This window comes from Pongo abelii, chromosome 3 (assembly GCF_028885655.2).
Source record: "Pongo abelii isolate AG06213 chromosome 3, NHGRI_mPonAbe1-v2.0_pri, whole genome shotgun sequence".
NCBI classification, from domain to species: domain Eukaryota; kingdom Metazoa; phylum Chordata; class Mammalia; order Primates; family Hominidae; genus Pongo; species Pongo abelii.
In genome coordinates, this window is record NC_071988.2 from 162,935,316 (window position 1) to 162,955,057 (window position 19,742).

Genomic DNA, 19,742 nt, shown 5'->3' on the forward strand with positions numbered 1-19,742 from the left:
GTCACGCTTTCCTGGATACGACAAGGCTTTCTAACCCTGGCCCTCCCTGATGGGTAAGGGGCACTCAGAAATACTGTTCTTATTTCAAAGAATGGGCTGGGCATAGTCATGAGCCATTCTCCTCCCCCCTTTCATGCTAGAGACAACTGTGAAGTTGGCTATCCTAGATGGAGAGAATATCTGCTGCTTCCTGGGGAAAAGAGTTGGGATTTGGTGGCATGTCAAGGGCTGGTGCAGAAGAGGGCAACTGAGGTCTAATAACAATGACAGGACAGCCTCTTCCTTGTGCTCAGGAGCCAAGGGAGGCACCCTAGAGCAGAGCAGCAGGCGACCAAAGGCAGTGGTATCACTTCTCCTCCCCAGGATCCACGGGAGAGGATGGGAAAACAATGCTCTCGGGAGTCACACATCCTCCCTTGGGGTGTCAAGATCTGTCTTGGTGGATGCATTGGTTTCCTATCCCTGCTATGAGAGATTACCACAACTCAGGCCTTAAAACAACACAAAATTGTCTTACAGTTTTAGAGATCAGAAGTGTGAAATAGATTTGCTGGGCTAAAATCAAGGTGTTGGCATGGCTGCATTCCTTTGAGAATTCTAAGGGAGAACCTATGTCCTTGGCTTTTCTGGCTTCTAGAAATGGCCCACATTTCTTGGCTTGTAGCCACCTCATTCGGACTCTGCTTCCTTCATCATCTTTTTTATCTCTGTGACCCTCATGCTTCCCTTTTATACGGATCCTTATAATTACACTGGATTACCCAGAATAATCTCCTCATCTCAAGATCTCAACTTAATCACATCTGTGAAGTCCCTTTTGACATGTAAGGTAATGTATTCACAGGTTCTGGACATTTTTGGCAGCAATTATTCTGCCTCCCATAGTGAAAGTAGCAGCAAGAGACATTTCTGGAATAGGCCTCCAGGGCCATGCAACTACAGCCAGGTCCTCCCTGATCATAATGAAGGCCCCCGGCATGCCCAGCTGTTTATATGGCCTTGTTTATGCAGCCTGGAGAACGAAGATAGTTTATCATTTCCCTAAGGTCTTCATGCAGCTTGAATAGATTGTCTTCAGCTAGGAACTGATTTTGATACATGTTAAAGCCATGATTTCTCAAAGATGATAAGGAGGGTTATCTCCTTTTTCCCCTCACTCTAACCTCCATCTTCCCACCTCCAAACAAGAAAAGAAAATCTCAGTGCACTGTTAGGCTTTCAGTCATGAGAGAGATCTTGGGGAGAGAATTCTAAGTAAGGTGGTGACACCCACTCATCAGAAAACACTGCCCAGGAAGGATGGCGGACCTGGTACTTTGTGGCATGAAACAAAGTTGCGTTTGTGGGTGTTGTTGACATAACAGTGACAATTTGCCTCCTAGGACCTAAAAATAGCCTCCACCAACATCTGAGAATGTACAGCTTTCCAAATAATTACCCACTTCAACTTAGCTCCCTCCAGACCTTCACAGGCTACCCAGAAACATGCATGCTTCCACTCCCTCCAAGAGAACTGCTCGTGGAAAGAATAAAAACAAGAGCAGCAGATTAACCATGTTTGGAGTGGAAATCCAAGGTCATGCCTGCTTCAAAACAGCTCAGCCAAATCCTGCAAGAGTTTAAAGAGGGTAAAGTGTAGAAAGCTGCAGCCAGTTCTCTCCACATTAAAAGTTACCAGTTTGTCTTGAAGGCAAAGGCCCAAAGGATATGACAGAAGGGGTGCTCAAAGTCCCAGCCCATCTGTGTGCCTATCTGACCATGAGCACAGGTTGAAGGTGATAGTAAAATGATCAGGAAGGTTATTTATGATAAATATTGATTGTGGAGCTGCTGTGCTTGTGTGTGCGCGTGCACGCGCACACACACACACACACACACACACACACACACACACACCACTGCCTATTTAAGCAGCCCTAACAAACCAAAGCCAGGGGCTAATATCGAACAGTGACCTTATTGTGGTGGCTCTCTACACAACAAAAACCACATTTAAAAGGCATCAAGACCAAAAGTAAGATCTGAAGAACGAGGAAACCTAGGCTATAACAAAATGAAAAAAGGTTTTACACATTCCCTGAACACGGGCAGCACTGAAGGATGAAATGATTTGCTTGCTAGGCTCACTAGAGTAAAAGGCAGGAAGCATTTTCCACCCAAGTTGCTACCCCTCTGGTGTCCCTGGACCATCTGGATAGAAGTTTATGTTCAATCTATGAGTCTTTTTTTAATTTTTAATTTTTATGGGTACATAGTATAATAGGTATCTATATTTATGGGGTACATGAGGTATTTTGATACAAGCATACAATGCTTAATAATAATCACATCAGGGTAAACGGATATTCATAACTTCAGCATTGAACATTTCTATGTGTTACAAACATTCCAATTATACTGTTTTATTAATTTTTAAATGTATGATAAATTATCATTGACTGTGATAATCCTGTTGTGCTATCAATTACGAGAACTTATTCATTCTATCTAATTATATTTTTTGTACCCTTTAACCATCCCCACTCCAATCCTACTACTCTTTCCAGCCTCTGGTAACCATCATTCTACTCTCTATCTATGATGAAGGGCAGGTGAACCCCAAATTTGGAGCTCAGCCCAGGAATGTTCTTGGCTTTGCTCAGGAAAAAATTCAAGGGCAAGCCAGTGGTGTTAGCAGTTTTTGTTGAAATGGCAATGTACAGCAGCAGCAGAGGTACGGCTCAGGGCAGAGCAGGGCTACCCCATAGGCAGTGTGCCCAGAGTAGCAGCTCAGAGGCAGTGCTGCAGTCATATTTATAACCACTTTTAGTTATATACAAACTAAGGGGTAGATTGTGCAGAAATTTCTAGGAAATGGGTGGTAAATTCTGGGTCATCAGGTCATTGCCATAGAAAGCGGCAGTAAATTCTAGGTGTTGCCATTCTAGGGAATGGTAAACTGACATGGCACAATGGTGGACATGTCTTATGGAAAGCTGCTTCCGCCCCATCCCTGTTTTAGCTAACCCTCAATTTGGTCTGGTGTCTGAACCCTGCCTCTGGAGTTGTGTCCCGCCTCCTATCTCATCTCCATGAGTTCAGTTGTTTTTATTTTTAGCTTCCACAAATGAGTGAGAACATCTGAAGTTTGTCTTTCTGTGCCCCGCTTATTTCACTTAATATAATGCTCTCCAGTTCCATCCATGTTGTTGCAAATGACAGGATATCATCTTTTTTTATGGCTGAATAGTACTCCACTGTGTATATGTACCACATTTTCTTCGTCCATTTGTTTGCTGATGAACACTTAGGTTGCTTCCAAATCTTAGCTACTGTAAACAGTGCTGCAAGAAACATGGGATTCAGATATCTCTTTCATATACTGATTTCCTTTTTTTTCTGGGTATATACCTAGCAATGGGATTGCTGGATCATATGGGAGTTCTATTTTTAGTTTTTTGAGGAACCGCCATACAGTTCTCCATAGTGGCTATACTAATTACATTTCCAGCAACACTGTATGAGGCTGCCCTTTTTCCCCATCCTCATCAGTATTTGCTATTGCTTGTCTTTTGGATAGGAACCATTTTAACTTGGGTGAGATGATATCTCATAGTAGTTTTGATTTGCATTTTTCTGACAATAAATGATGTTGAGCATTTTATTATATGCCTGTGTGTCATTTGTATGTCTTCTTTTAAGAAATGTCTACTCAGATTTTTTAGCCCATTTTTAATTGGATTGTTAGATTTTTTTTCCTATTTAGTTGTTTGAGCTCCTTACACATTGTTTATTAATCCCTTCTACAAGTCTTTACTGAATGTCAGCACTACTAAATGTTAAGACGGGCATGATAGAGTAGAAAGAAAACTTGATTTGGAATAGTTAACACTGGGTTAACGTCTTGGCTTTCCCACTTCATAGCTGTGTGACTTGGGCATTTAACCTGCAGCTTCTTCACCTCTGTGCTAGAATCATAATTGCTCTGGATACTTCAAAGGGTTGACAAGAGAATAAAATATAGATGTAAATGTGCTTTCTTATCCTGTTAAACATTACGAAAATTATCTGTTACCATTAGAGAAGCAAGATAAAAAAAATTTTGGTTTCTAGCTTATGATCTAGTTAGGGAAAAAATTTGTACAAGAAATATTCAAAGAGCAAAACTATTTAGCAAAGTGTTGGAGAGTCCTGTAGTCTAGGTTTCCTAATGCCATGTGGCAAATGTTCATTGTGTGGTACAGACCAAATATAAAAGTGAGAAAAGCAGTCATCAGGAAAAACTTCACAGGAGAGAAGAATGTGAGCTGGAAGTAATGAGGCAGAAAGGAACTAGGAGAACATTCCAGAATGTGAGAGATTCATGAGCCAATACATAGAGACAGTGTGAAGTAAATTTGTGTGGTTTCTCTGCTTCCAGGAAACTCTCTCATATTTCAGACCCACTGAAGAATTCTGTCCTACAAACCACAAGGGGGAACAATATAGTAACTTCTTTTCCAGTAGAAAAATACCTCTGGACACAGCAATTCCACTTTTAGGAACTTAGATTACAGATGGAAGTGAGTGTGTGTATATACACATATGTGAAATAATGTATACAGATGATTACTGCAGCCCAGTTTGTATATGTGAGAAAACTATAATTTATAATCTAGAAATAATAATCTAAGATGCCATCAGTAGGAGATTGGCTAGGAAATTGTGGTATACATACAATCAAATATTTTACAGATTTTACGAAGCGTAAAATATATAAAGGTATTGGCTAGGTGCGGTGGCTCATGCCTGTAATCCCAGCACCTTGGGAGGCCGAGGCGGGTGGATCACGAGGTCAGGAGTTCGAGACCAGCCTGGCCAACATGGTGAAACCCCCATCTCTACTAAAAATACAAAAAATTAGCTGGGCATGGTGGCACACGCCTGTGTCATTCATCCCAAAGAAGGAATCAACTCTGCTGATGAGCAAATCCAACACCTGAAAGACAAAGCTCTACGAATATTCTTGGTTTTGACCCTTAATCTCAGCTACTCAGGAGGCTAAGGCAGAAGAATCGCTTGAACCCAGAAGGTGGAGGTTGCAGTGAGCCAAGATCGCGCCACTGCACTCCAGCCTGGGCAACAGCGCGAGACTCTGTCTCAAACTATGCATACACACACATATATATGCGTATAAAAAGATATTAGCTACATATGCAAGGATAGTGAATAATTATCTCAATTTATTAAGTGAAAAAAGCAAAGTCTAGAAGTATGCTATATTTATGTAAAAAGAAAATAAAAGAGTCCATACAAAGTGCTTGTCAATGCATAGACAACAGTACAAAAATAGTCACTAGTCACACATTAGGATAGAGGAATGAGAGGGAGACATACTTTTCACTGTATATACTTTTGAATTCCATATCATACTCATGTATGACCTATCCAAAAATTACTTTAAATGTATTGGCTGGTGGCCCAATGCTTTCACAGACTCCAGATAAATTTGCACACTGACTTCAATTTAGGAAGCCCCAATAAATAACGTTCTCTGAATATCCTTTAACTGAAATTGCTTCAGTTAGGTAATGCAAAATACAGCTGCCCAGCACAGAGTTCAGTCCAGTTGCCCGCAGATTTTACTGAGTGGCTGGGTCATGTTATTGACCATATTGTGTTCCCCAAAAGTTCATTTATTGAAAGCCAAACACTCAATGTCACTGTACATGAAGACAGGGCCTCTAAGGAGGCAATCAAGATCAAATAAAGTCATAAGGGTGAGGCCCTAATCCAAAAGGACTGGTGGCCTTCTAAGAAGAGGAAGATACATCAGGAGTGCCACACACAGAGGCAAGGCCACATGAGCACAGTGGGAAAGTGGTCATCTGCAAGCCAGGAACAGGAAGCCAACTCTGCTGGAAACTTGATCTTGGATCTCCAGCCTCTAAAGCTGTGGGAAAATAAGTGTCTGTTGTTTAGGCTACCCAGACTGTGGCATTTTGTCATGGCAGCCTGAGAAGATTAATACCATTACCATCAAGGACTCTTGTGGAGAAGCACAGTCCTCCAGCCAGAGATAAGCTGAGCTAAAGTGGGAGCTATGCTGCTTGGCCTGCAGAGGAGCACCACTGTAACACAAGAACATGCCACTAATTCAAACTGACAGAGTGGGCATGAGGAGTCCAGGGTCCTAGTTCCTGCAAAGCCATTCCTGACTGCAACCTGAACCATCATGTGAACTCTGCAGGATCTGTCTCAAATCCTTTCGGCTTCCTTAGTTCCTTCTAGCTCATTGGGTCCAGGATCTATAACATGCAAACAGCAAAATATGTCACTACCAAGAGTCAAGTTAGCTTCCAAAAATAGTGCAGCTTCATATCTGTGGAAGAAAAACAGCAGCCTGTAACCTAGGAGTTCCCAATCAGTGAGACTAAATCTACTTTAGATCTCAAAGCCTCACAAAGCAGGCTGCTGCCGCTGCTGCTGCTGACACAGAATCTTCCTCACACTCTGAGTTTTGCTGAGATTCTCAAAGTAGGGAAGGTTGAACATGGTCTCCTCTGATAATTTATTACTCTGAAAATCCACATTTTACAAACCCTGGCACTCCAAAAAAGCAGTGAAGAGGTATACCATCTCACAAGCAGACAAAACTATGACAACTCCTGTTGTTATTAAAGGGAGAGAGGTGATGTTAAGCCAAAAAACTAAAACACGCATTTCTCCAGTGTCATTCATCCCAAAGAAGGAATCAACTCTGCTGATGAGCAGATCCAGCACTTGAAAGAGAAAGCCCTATGAATATTCTTGTTTTTGACCCTTAGTATCACATCATAATGTGATGTGCATATAGCCGTATGCAGAAGCCTAGCTGAAGCACTGATGCATTTCTTTTTCAGTCAAAGGTTTGAAGTCTTATCATCAAGGGTTTACATGATGTAGCAACATCTAGGAACAGATATCCTACAGTTTAGGCACGCAATAATTTCTTTAATGACAATGAAGTTAGCGCTGTTTGTTACAAAAAGTTGGGGCACATGGTTTCAAAAGAAAGTATGACCCAGAATTGCAGGTGACTATTTCAGATAACTGAACTTGTACTTAACTTTAGAAGAACACATATCCAGGCCAGGTGTGGTGGCTCACATCTGTAATCTCAGCACTTTGGGAGGCCAAGGCAGGTGGATGACCTGAGGTCAGGAGTTTGAGACCAGCCTGGCCATCATGGTGAAACCCCATCTCTACTAAAAATACAATAATTAGCCAGGTGTGGTGGCATATACCTGTAATCCCAGCCATTCAGGAGGCTGAAGCAGGAGAATCTCTTGAATCTGGGAGGCAGAGGTTGTAGTGAGCCGAGATCGCGCCACTGCACTCCAGCCTGGGTAACAGAGTGTGACTTGGTCTCAAAAAAAAAAAAAAAAAAAGAAGAAGAAAACATTTCCATCATATTTGTTCCTAGCAAAGCTAAAGAAAGAGCTTTATCAGTTCAGGAGCTGCAACAGACTTGAAAATCAGTTTTGGAAAGCAGGCAAGGAATCAGTGTAGAGAAGACAGTTTTGAATGCAGAGCAAAATCTTACATGCAGAAGTATTTCAAAACAAGAGGGTAATATATCTAGGCACAAATTTCATAAATATATTCTAGATTTCTTGGGTTGGTATGTATAAGGAAAATTCCTCGGTAAAGTTTTTAATCTTGGAATCTAGAACTCTGAATGGAAGAGTGGTTTCCCCCTGAGTCGTTATTACATACTGTAGGTATACAAAGATATACTAGTTTACCAACAAATATATTCAGTTTTGAGCAACACCCAATTGCCATGCTGGTAATAGGCTAATAACTCCTTTGGAATATTAAAAGTAAATGCAATGACATTTTATGTCAAAATCAAGGAATGTTGAGAAGGATATAAACTTCAAGATGAATATAACTGCCTACATTGATTTAGAATTTTTGGCTTTGTTCTTGGCACACACTTAGGTCAAAGCAGAGGTAATGGGATTTGTTATATATGTGTCTCCTCACATGCCAAAAATGTTGCTGCCTAAAATGTCATATTTCAATGTGGATTTTGTTGGGAGGGAGGCCACGTAAACGTTAACTCCTTGACAGGCATCCTCATTTGGAAGTTTTTTCAACTTGCTAGAATCACAAATGGTACCAAATATAAATAAGTATGACAGTATAAAACCTTTTCAGCTGAGTTTTATAAGTCTTATGTCAAAATAATTTTGAATAGAATGGCTCATTTAGAGCTAATTTATTTGCGGTCTTTGAAAATTGCTACAGAGAAAAAGAATTATACAAATCAGCGTAATTTTACTTATAATCAAATAATGTTGAATAGATGTTGGAGATGCACAGATTCAACACATTAAGATATAACCCAGATATTTTCCATATCTGTACTTGATCAGGTTTATGGAAAACTTTCAAAAGATTATCTTCCCATTTATGCCTATTGTTGTAAAAATACATCTTTAAATGTCTAACTGGAAATGTAGTACCTCATAATAAATTGAATTGTGTGTTATTCCATCAAAACCTCTCTTTCTCCCTCTTTTCTCTGGATATTGTTTTATGTATACCTCTCTTCTTCATCATTGTCAATCTCCTTACATTTCCCCATTTTCCCTACTCTTGTACCCTCCCTCCCTCTTCATTTGTCTTCTCTACTCCTTTCTCTCCTGTTTGTTCAGCTTTAGTCATTACTGAATAAAGACTTGTGTTTTCTGTTTTTAATTATAAAAGAAGATAAAATAATTTAAGGATTAAAAATAAAACCAAATTGAATGATAGGTGGTCTTGGGGGTCTTCTTTTTACAAGCTTTCATTAATTCTTTTTCTGCTCTTGACAGAATATATTTTCCTGCCTGTGGTTTAAAACCATATCCAAAACCATGTGCTTACATCTAATACAAATAGCATGGTTTGTACCATGTGCTTACATCTAATACAAACCATGCTATTTGTATTAGATGTAAGCACAAAGAGTAAGTATGTTTAATGGAGGAAATAAATGGAAAAGGAGCAATAGAGATTACATATTATAGAGTATTCTCTTTTTATTTGGAAAGCCTCTTGAAAAATCAGGATGTTTTAAAAGCATAGTTCAAAATTTAAAAATGATATCAATTTAAATCTATTCAGATTTTGTTAAATAACTTGTATATGCTTATTAGTAAAAATTATTTTAAGCAGTTTACAAGAAAAGCTCATATATTTTTTCTTTAAGTTCACTCACTTTAACTTTTACTTTCATATTAGTGAATAATATTTGTGGAGTAATCGGTTTGGTGTGATTAATGTGTATGTATATATGTATATCTAGCTATGTATATTTCTAATATTGGTCCACATATCACCTGAAATCATTTCATGGTATGAGTTCCCAATTTAGGTTAGGGAAATAAAATATCTCAGCTCTGCTTAGAGAAACCAAATAATTTCATTACAGATTATTATATAGTCAAAGCAGCATTAATTAAAGAGTTACAATTTTGAGTATTAGAAATGCTTTTTACCAGGGTTTTCCTAGTTTTTTTTTTTACTTGCAAAGTAGTATGTTATACAGTGTTTATTGTACTTGATTAAGCTCACACCAGGACAGGTTATCTGGCTCCTACCAGAGTTCTATCAACAGCCTCTCGTTCTAAGAACAGATCTATGATGTCAACCCTTAATCCATCTGCCTCCCCCACCTTCTTCCTCTCCTCACTATCTTAAGCTTTGCCACACTGAACGATTAAGAGCTTAGGTCAAAATGATGTGGTTATATAAACACTCACTATTTCTGTCTTATGGAAATGCTTCCCCTGTGAGTTGCTCAATATGCTTCGCAGCTAACAGAATACATCTCCTTTCTGGTCTTGCCTTAAAAATAATACCATTTGGCCTAATACCACTGACAAATTGCTAAACCTTTTAAGAAGGACTGCTGCATGCACCAAGAGACATGACTATGACTATGATTTGAACAGGGCCTGCAGCTTATAACCAAGCCAGATATAGTGCAGAAGTGACGAGCTGCAGGGGGAAGCCCGGGCAAAATGACCTGTGTTCTTGTTCTAGCTTCAGCTCTGCCAACCTGGGTAGCACACATTCCTTCACTGAGCCATTGTTTTCCCAATAATGAAGTCAGCTTTAATTGTCTCTAAGGTCTCTTCGAGTTCTGTGACTTTTAAGCTTTTCGAGGAGAGCTCTCTATACTCCAAAAGTAAAGAACATTACCTGAAGTATTCACCACTGTACAGCTAGTGCCTATAGCACTGTCCGACACATAGCAAATGCTTAAAATATATTTGCTGAAAGAATTAACAAAGAGGTAGGTTTGCCACCACTACTGTAAAGTGATTGTAATTAATTTACAGACTCAGCTTCTCTTTCTGCCTGATAAAGATATTTCTTGAGTCAACAAAAAACTACTTATTACTTATTGGGCCAAGTAGGAGATATAAAAATAATGAATAAAGAACTGAATTTTGAGAGGAAAGGGCCATGGGAATATTTTTAGGGAATAAATACATGATACATAACAGTACTACAATAGGTGCTAGCTTTGCTTTCAGGATTAATTTACATTGTAGAAAAGTACATGTACTCTTAGGATACACAGGAGACTAACTTAGGCAGTGTCTCTCCACCCCAACACATACTGATATTGGACTGAACTACAACCCTTGCATGCAACTTCAGACTGTTTGCCAAAGTCCATCGAGTGGACTGATGGCATCAAGAATGAGAAAGTAAGAGAAAGAACATAAATGGCTTCTACTTTCTTGCTCTCTTACGTTTCCCACTGCCTTTCTCTACTTTGGTAACATTTCCCACATTCCAATTCTCAACATTCACCCAATCCCTAGCACGTACACACACACACACACACACACACACACACACACACACACGTGCACACACACACGTGCACACACTCTGTTCTCCCCACAATCCATGAAATCCAAGGGAAGGGGAGGAAGGTCATAGATGCATCTGCTGATCATGTGAGAGAAAGAGAAGAGCTGCAAAACTGAATTTTTTTCTCTACCAGAGAGGAGAATCCTGGTGAGGACTACAGACTATGGAAGTTAAGCATTTTATCCCCATTTTTGCCCAGCACTCTATTTACATTCTCTTCTCCTTACAGATTTCCTCACTCTCATCTTCCTTGAGTGAGTCTTTGACTTAGACCATCTGAATAGTTCCAGCAGCTAAGATTTCAGAATGGCCTGCAGTTAGGAGAAGCCCACCCGCATCAAGAGAGGAAGGACAATTCTTCAAGTGAGTGGAAGGATTGGGGTTAGGAAGTTGTATACCAGAAACCAAGTCAGATTCTGAATTCAGTCTACTAAAAAAATTATACCTGCTACAGTGGTTCTATGCTGGTTTCAGTTCACTCATTCAAGAGCATTTAATGAACTTCTATTGAGCATTTACACGGTGCCATGCTAGGCTCTATGGCTACAATGGCGAACAACAACAACAACAAAAAAACATGATCTCTACTTTCATGGGGGCTTAAACTTTAGCGGGAAGAACAGCTGTTAGTAAAAAAAAAAATCTCCACCAATAAATGTACAATTACAAACTGAGACAACTAACAAGAAGGAAAGGAATGAGATTCCCTGGCAATGTTCTACAAAGGAGCCTGACGTAGGGTTAGGAGTCAAGAAAGGCTCTGGAGAGAAATTGACACTAAAGCTGAGCTCAGAAGAATGAGTAGGAGATTTCTCAGCAGAGATGGGGGGTGGGAAGCCGAACAAAAATGAAGAGGCAGGAAATTATAACCTCTCGAACTCTGAAGTCTATAATTTTCCACATTATCTTATTTAGACATTGCTAACAGAATTATGTCTGAAAATGTTCTAGAAATGCAGTTGTTGGTGAGAACTCTCCCATAAGAGGCTACAGATCCAGGTGAGTATGGAGACAGGATTCTGACCAATGACCCTTGTGTCATCAATTCTATATCTTACAATAATCCTTTACATATTTTGTAACTAAAAAATCATCCCCACTAGGTTATTTTTATAAGAAGTTGTCTTTGAGACATATGGACTTCAAGGTTAGTGCCATCATAATATAACCATTAATCCTGGTTGTCACTAGAAATTGCTTTCAACTAGGAAGTTAACAGAAGTTAATAAATATCTACTCTCTACATGTCTCCATCCAGGCCAGAAAGAATTGACAAATCAGTAACTACCATGGATTATTTCCTTTTTTATTAAAAAAAGAGAAGTTCAATTAAGAGATTCTTGTTTCAACAAACAGCATGGGCAAAGACTCCATGCCAAGAAACAGCATGGCATGTTCAGAGAGTGTTGGGGAGAAGTGGGGAGATTAGGAAGTAAAACTGACAGGGTTTGGCAGGAGACAGGATACGAGGGAGGAGGAATGAGGGAGGGGTTGGTGTCAAGTATGACCCCATGATTTCTGATTTGCCCACTGGGACAGATGGTAGAGAAGCCATTCTTCAAGTTGGGGAGCACAGAAGAAATCCACATTTGGAGTAGAAGATATATTTTGGACATGCTAAGTCTGGGGTGACTTTGAGAAATCCAAGTAGAGATACTGAGTGGATGATTCTGTAGAGAAGTTCAGGAGGGGAGATGTAAATTTGAAGCTATCACTTGATGCATGTATGTGGATGAGGTTGAACAGGCAAATGGAATAAAGAGAAAAGAGAAGGTAGCTTAAGATTAAGTATTGAGGAATTCCATATTCAGTGCTAAGCAGAGGAGAAGGAGCCTACAGATGAGTCAGAAAAGATATACCCAAGAGACAGGAGGAAAAACCAGGCAGGACCAATGCTACAATTAGGCCTGCTAAGAGAGAAAGCATTGTTTTCAGGGACTAGAATTGTAGGATAAGTAAGCTTCCTTAAGGTGGTATGAGGGTCTATGCACTGCGCAAGTACTTAGAATATTTTTCCTGAATTGCAGATAAAACCTATGAGAAATGTAGCTACAACAAAATGAGTGTTAACCAACCCATCTTACAAATTGAGTTTTGGAATACAGCCCATTTGCAATTTGAGTATATCATGTACTATGACAGAGGAACACGTTTTACTTTAGTTAGATACGAAATATTTTGAAAGAATGGAACTATTTTTTTCTAATACCACTTTAATCTTGGAATGTGCTATAATTTGAATTTCTATTTTTAAAAGCTAGAATGAAGAGTAGGAAGGAAATTATATATATATACACACACATATATACACAAACACATATACATATATACATATATACACATATATGCACACATATATACATATATACACACATCTATATATATACACACACACACACATTTCTCCATTTCTTGTGCATTTTTCTTTTGTCTTTGACCACTTTAGCTGTCAGTTTTGTAATCTCCTACAAACTAATTGAACTCTTCCTTCTGTGTGACAGCAGTAAGAATTGATCAACAAGATCCCTGGGAAAGTGACATCTGGCAACAAGGAACAATGGAAGGGAATACAGCTAATGCCATAGACAAATGTCAAGTTCCTTTAAATTTAATCCTCTCAGTAAGACACAGTTGAACAGGGCTGATTAAGCAATAGATGCTTGTTTTGTTTGACATTAGGAAATCTGAAGTTGTGGCACTGCCAAAATCCTTATCTATTTCAAAGGGACAAGGAGGTGCACTGATAAAGAAGGGCCTCTGAATTTCCAGCTGTGACGTTCATTCATACCTAACAGTCTACTTAAATGGCATGTTCTTCCTAAATATTAAGAACTGTTTTGGATATTAACAGATCTCTTTTTATCTACTTGCAGTTCTCTTAAATCCATATATTTACAAATTTCAGAATTGTATTTGAGAGTATCAAACATGGTGAAAAAAACAAATTTAGATATTTCCTCCTTCAAAGCAAAATGTATATATAGTTGCATTTATATTGAATGGATAAAATAGTGTTGGGCTACAATATAGATATCTGTAAGAAAACTACACGTCTGGAAAAGTTAATCCCTAATGAGAAAAAAAGTTATCTGTACTAGGCTAGCTCCTAAAAGGCATTTCAAAATTTTCAGTCTTTGCATTGTATTACTTTTTGGTTTTCAATGTAAAATATTGATTTCCAAAGGTTAGAAAGGAATTGAGACACTAATAAATCCCCACCTCTTCTTTTTAGAGTTTAAAAGATTCATATCCACACACCAGAAATACAGAAAGAACTTGAAGGCAGGCTGCTCTCTTCCTTATTTCAATATAATAGAGATTTATTGAACATTCAAGTTTATCCATATGTAGTGGTGGTGAGGGTCTTCTGTAAGGAATCTCTGAAAATACTTCTCCTTGAAAGTGAAAGGTCACCAGGCAAGGATATGGGAAACCTAATTCTGTCTTAATTATGCCCTGTTAGATAGATAACTTTGGCCTAATTAGTAAGTATTTCTGAAACTCATCTTCTTTCTATCACAGGGTGAATGGACTATGCAGATAACCTTTAAAATTTCTGCCAGGTCTATAATTATATTTTATGTTTCAGTTGATTTTGACAACCTTAGGGAGTCCCAATAATCTTGGGCACTTGAAAGGCAGTCTGATTTATTCTTCATGTACTTAAATTATTTTACTTTAGAAAATAAAATTTGATGTTGAAGTAAAATTTCCCAAATATTTCATCAAAGTAAAGATCTAAACGTTTTATTTGACCAAAGGCAGATTCAAAAGTTGATATGGTTCCCACTTCTTGATGTAGTAGGATTAACAGAAATGAGTTGCTCTTCATTATAGTCTGCCCATTTTACATTCTCCTAGGTTTTCATGGAGCGAATGTCCCACAGGTGCATCTGGTTGATCCCAGAGAGATACATAACCACTATCTCCATTCCTACAACCAAACAGTAGGCATCCCTGCATGAAGGGTTCTCCAAATTTTTGTGAGTATAAGTACATTTCCATTTGCCAAAGTGAAGCCAGTGAAGTCTCTGTTAAGTGGACATCCTGGGCAATGAAGACTGTGAATAAGAATGGGGAGATGATGCAGGTCTAGTCCTCCATACAAAATCCAGCAGTGCTCAGCAATCCTGGCTGGATTGGAGATGTGCTGGAAGATCCTTATCCATTAGGTTGGCTCTCCTACTACAAAAAAAACATATTCTGTAGCTATCTGCTTTGGAGTCTCAGATTCTGGATTAGTTCATAAAGAAGTAAGTTTCAATGTATACTTGAAAATTCTATTAGCATCATTTCAAATGTTTTTTGCTAATTTTTATCATTTTTCATATAGTGCCTAAGTCATTTGTTAATTCTATATTGGGTTGGCTTTCTTACTAATTTGTATCCATTCTTTAATCTGTATATGTCTTTTACTGGATATATGTATTGCAATCTCTTCTCCTAATGTGTAGTTGTCTTTTCACTCTCTTAATGGAGTCTTTGAATGAACATTTTCAATTTAATTAAGTCCAATTTATTAATCTTTTCATGGTTTGTGTTTTTTATTTCCTATTTAGGAAATCTTCGTTTATCCTAAGGTTACAAAATATACACCTACGCTTTCTTCTAAAAGTTTGATTGTTTTAGCTTTCACATTTAGATTTTATAATCTTAGTTTTTTATATAGCATGAGGTAGGGTTCAAAGAGCCTTTTGTTCCACATGAATATATAACAGACTTAGCACAATTCATTTAAAATTCCATTCTTTCTCCTCTGTATTGGAGTGAAGACAGTACAAATTAAGTGACCATGTATGTTCTGCTCTGATTCTGGATTCTTTGCCATGTTGTTGTTCCCTCTGTCTACCCTTGCACCAATATCACACTGTCTTCATTACTGTGACTTTAGTTTAAGTGTTCATATCTGGTGGTGTAAGTTCTTCTTCCTTCTTCTTCTTCTTCTTCAGCATTATCCAGGATATCCTAAGCCCTTTGCATTTTTACATAAATTTAACATTAGATTATCAATTTATACACATATTTATATATGCATGATGTGCTTGGGTTTTCATTGGGATTTTATTATGTCAACATTTCAATTTTGAAAGAATTACCATAATTAATTAGTAGATAAATGAAATCTATACAGTATCTACATGCCCACCAAAAGTGGCTGGAATTTATAAAAGAAAATAGCAGATAACGTCAAATGTTATCAAGAACGTGAAGCAACTGGAACTCTCTTGAATGGCTATGAAACAAATTGATCTAATCACTTTGAAAAAATATTTGATGATTCTTGTTAAGACTAACATATGCTTATACTTCACCCAGTGGTTTCACTCTAATCTACCATGTTATTCATGTCCAGCAACATTGGAGAAGGAAAGACATTCTATGCATAAGATATTCTCTTATGCATAGAATAAAGCACAAGCTCTAGAGTCAGACTGCTTCCATTCATATGCTCATATTCCAGCTCTACCTTACTGTCCGTGTGATGCTAGGCAAACTATTTAACCTCCCTATGTCTCATGTGGACAAAATGATTAGTGTGTGTTGTCTCCATCTTGTGTACTATTTTCATGTGCAAACTGGGATAACAGGGTGGATGATATTTACCTATCTCATAAGGTTACTTGCTAGGAGGACTAAGATAACCCATGTAAGAACAATGACTGGAAATTAGTAAGGACTCAAGAAATGTTAGTTATTATTATTTTCTACCCACTGTCATCCTATTTATTCAAAGTCTACTTAATTCAAATTGCACCTATTCCATGTCATTTTTTTCCCAGATAAAGGGGATGAAAATATTAATTCTGACAAACATCTAGTTTCTTTCCCTCTCTCCCTACCACCAACTTAATGTTAATCTTCCATTTTCATCCTTATTATATTTGACTTTGATTTTGGGTTATTCTGTTGGTCTTTGCCTACCCCTCTGGACTGCAGGCATCCCAAAATTAGGTATCTCTGCTCCTCTGCCTGTTCCTCTAGAGCCCAGTGCTCTTCACTTAAGGGCTCAATAGATGTTGGCTGCATTTATTGAATTGAATCAGGGAGGGAGACTGCTGGATGCCTGTGAGAAATCTTACTTGATGTGTTTGCTTTCCAAAAAGCTTGTCATCTGAATTACTCTTAAGTGCTTAAACTCAATAGACAGTTTCTTAGTTATTCAATAGAAAGACAATGAGCAATTGCACTAAGATTGAGGAAAGTGGCTTCAATACTGGCATGAAAATACTTGGGCTAACTGGAACAAGTGATTAGCAGTAAAACCTGCCTTTATTATGAAAATTTGAAGTAGATGGAGATTTTCCAAATATGATTTTAAAAGCTGTAGTTGCCTAATATCCTAAGGGGATATTAAGATCCTTACATTTTTTAACACAGGAGAATTGGATTTTTATATGTTGGGCTCAGTTTTGAGTTTGTGGCTAGAAAGCCTCAGGCTTTTAATCTCAGAGTTTTGATTTACTCAGGTTGAAACTAAAGACCAACTTATGCCAAAGGTTTTATTTATTTTGCAGTGGGCCTGTATCTCTCAGGCCATCCACTTTGCAGGCCTCCAGGCAACAGTACAAATGGGGGCCTCATACCATATGTGTTTCTATATTTATCAGGTATACATTAAGGTAACAAACTGCTAAATATTTTCTATCTTCTTCCCTTCATAAAGACCTAGTAGCCAGGCTCCTCGTTGTTCTGCCAGCTTGTAATGGCATGGGGCTTCTCTTCTCTTTCCCACCCTGATCTTGAGGGACCGCGTGAGCATGTGTGGACAGCCCAGACCATACATCAAAGTTCTATCCACACCCGCCACTAACAGCACCCTTTGAGCTTAGAGGAGTGCACGGAGACAGTATGGCTCACCCTCCAGAAGATGGACCCAGGGAGGAGGCTGCCCGGGCCCTGACATTGGGAAGTTTGGGGTCCTGAGGGAAAGAAGTCTGCGGGTTCTGCATGGGCTCCTGTCTTGTCTCATAGAAATAGGTGTAGCTTGAAGAAGACCAGAACAAGGTTTTCCAAAGCGCAGGCTCCCTCTTGCCTGAGTCTAAGAGTAGTACTGATACTACTTTTCTTATAATACGTATAACAATGGAATACTTTTATCTCGAGGAATTGTATTTAAAAGTGCTGATTTATATGACCCATTGGCATTCCTATTTAATGATATTATTAAACAAAATTTTGGTATTACTCTCTTCTCAACAATGAAAAAACTTAAAGTATTGGCTATAATACTGATATATAAACAGTTACTGGAAAGTAAGCAATTTTACTTTTTTACCCGCCATAATTCTGAAAGCCGTATTCTTGTTGCCATTTTTATCTCATTCAGACTAATTCAAAAGTAAAAAAACCCTGTGGATTTTCATTAAAATTATGCCGTAACGGGCCACTATGGTCAACTGGAGGATGAGTGGTCACTGACGAAGCTTCACCTGAAACTCCCTTCCCTAACAATTGAGTTGAATGTCTACCCCTCACTTGAGATTCTTCTCCTCAATAGTTCTAACTTTACCTTAGAAACACAGCTGTCAGAATATCAGATTTATTTACTTACTTATTTTGAGAAAAACAAAAGGTATAATATACCGCCCTATATAGCTCCTGTCCAGACAACATGTCTAAAAAACTCAAAAATAAACATTAAGGTCAAGTATATTTGATTTCCAGTTTAGGTGTCATTTTATCATTGTGTGAGATGGACTTGGGTAACACCCCAAAGCTTCTAAGTTTGTAAAGATTAAATGAAACCATTTATGGAAAAAAACTTGGCACAGTACCAAGACATTCAATAAATTCATTATCTTCTCCTTTCCCCTTTATTCCTCTCCACTGCATTCAACCCAAATTTCTAAGTCATCACAAAAAGTAGATTAATAGTCATAAATTAGAATATAAGTGACTTTCATTCACTCAGTGATTATAAAATTCTGTATTTACGATATATAAAACCAAACTTCAGATTCACATGCACAAAAATCTCCTTAGAGTGAAAAGTATTTTGGGAGCTTATCAAGGGATGTACTGGGTAATGCTGAAGAACAAAGAACACTCTTGATATTAAATTGAGCTCTAAGACTTCATATTCTAAGTTTATAGCTGCATTCTGGTTAACCTCATTCTTTTTTGAGTACAGCTACTCTTTTTAGAAATTACTTTTTCACTAATCACTGCCAATCATATTGAAATTATTGTGAAATAAAGAATCTTTTCTTTCAAAAAGCCACAATTCACATCATAACACAGGGCCCTACAAAGAGCTTATGAAAGCCCCCAAGGCAGCTGCTTCTCTTGGAGAACTGCTGGAAAGCAGCCTGCAAACACAGACAGATTCCTGCCCATCCTGGGCAAGCGGAGGTGGAGGCTGCTGTTCCTGACCGGGCTGGGTCACAATAAGAAGCTGGCTGTGAAGTTGCAAGAATTCAATTTCCTTGTCCCTACATGTAACTCTGGTTAGGACTGGATAAATAAATGGGCTTCCCCCACTTCGTACTATTACAATATGGTGTGTATGTATGTGTGTTTATCAACTCAGCAAAATGTAAAAATTCACATGAAAAATGGAGAATACATAAACACATACATATATATTAAATATCATTATAGACTGGACGTGGTGGCTCAGGCCTGTAATCCCTTTGGGAGGGATTTTGGCACACTTTGGGAGGCCGAGGCAGGCGGATCACGAGGTCAAGAGATTGAAACCATCCTGGCCAACATGGTGAAACCCCCTCTCTACTAAAAATACAAAAATTAGCCGGGAGTGGTGGCACACGCCTGTAGTGACAGCTACTCAGGAAGCTGAGGCAGGAGAATCGCTTGAACCCGGGAGGCGGAGGATGCAGTGAGCTGAAATTGTGCCACTGCAC

The 19,742-nt window shown here is 38.5% G+C and overlaps 1 protein-coding gene and 1 long non-coding RNA gene across 9 annotated transcripts in view; one reads left to right on the plus strand and one right to left on the minus strand.

Moving 5' to 3' along the window:
- RNF150 (ring finger protein 150) overlaps window positions 1–19,742 on the minus strand; it is a 270,744-nt gene that overhangs the window by 132,117 nt on the left and 118,885 nt on the right. The window lies entirely within an intron of this gene.
- Window positions 11,107–19,372, plus strand: LOC129059089 (uncharacterized). Its single transcript, XR_008524785.2, has 4 exons — window positions 11,107–11,241; window positions 11,830–11,877; window positions 14,740–14,861; window positions 19,120–19,372. It is a non-coding gene; the product is annotated as an uncharacterized LOC129059089 (long non-coding RNA).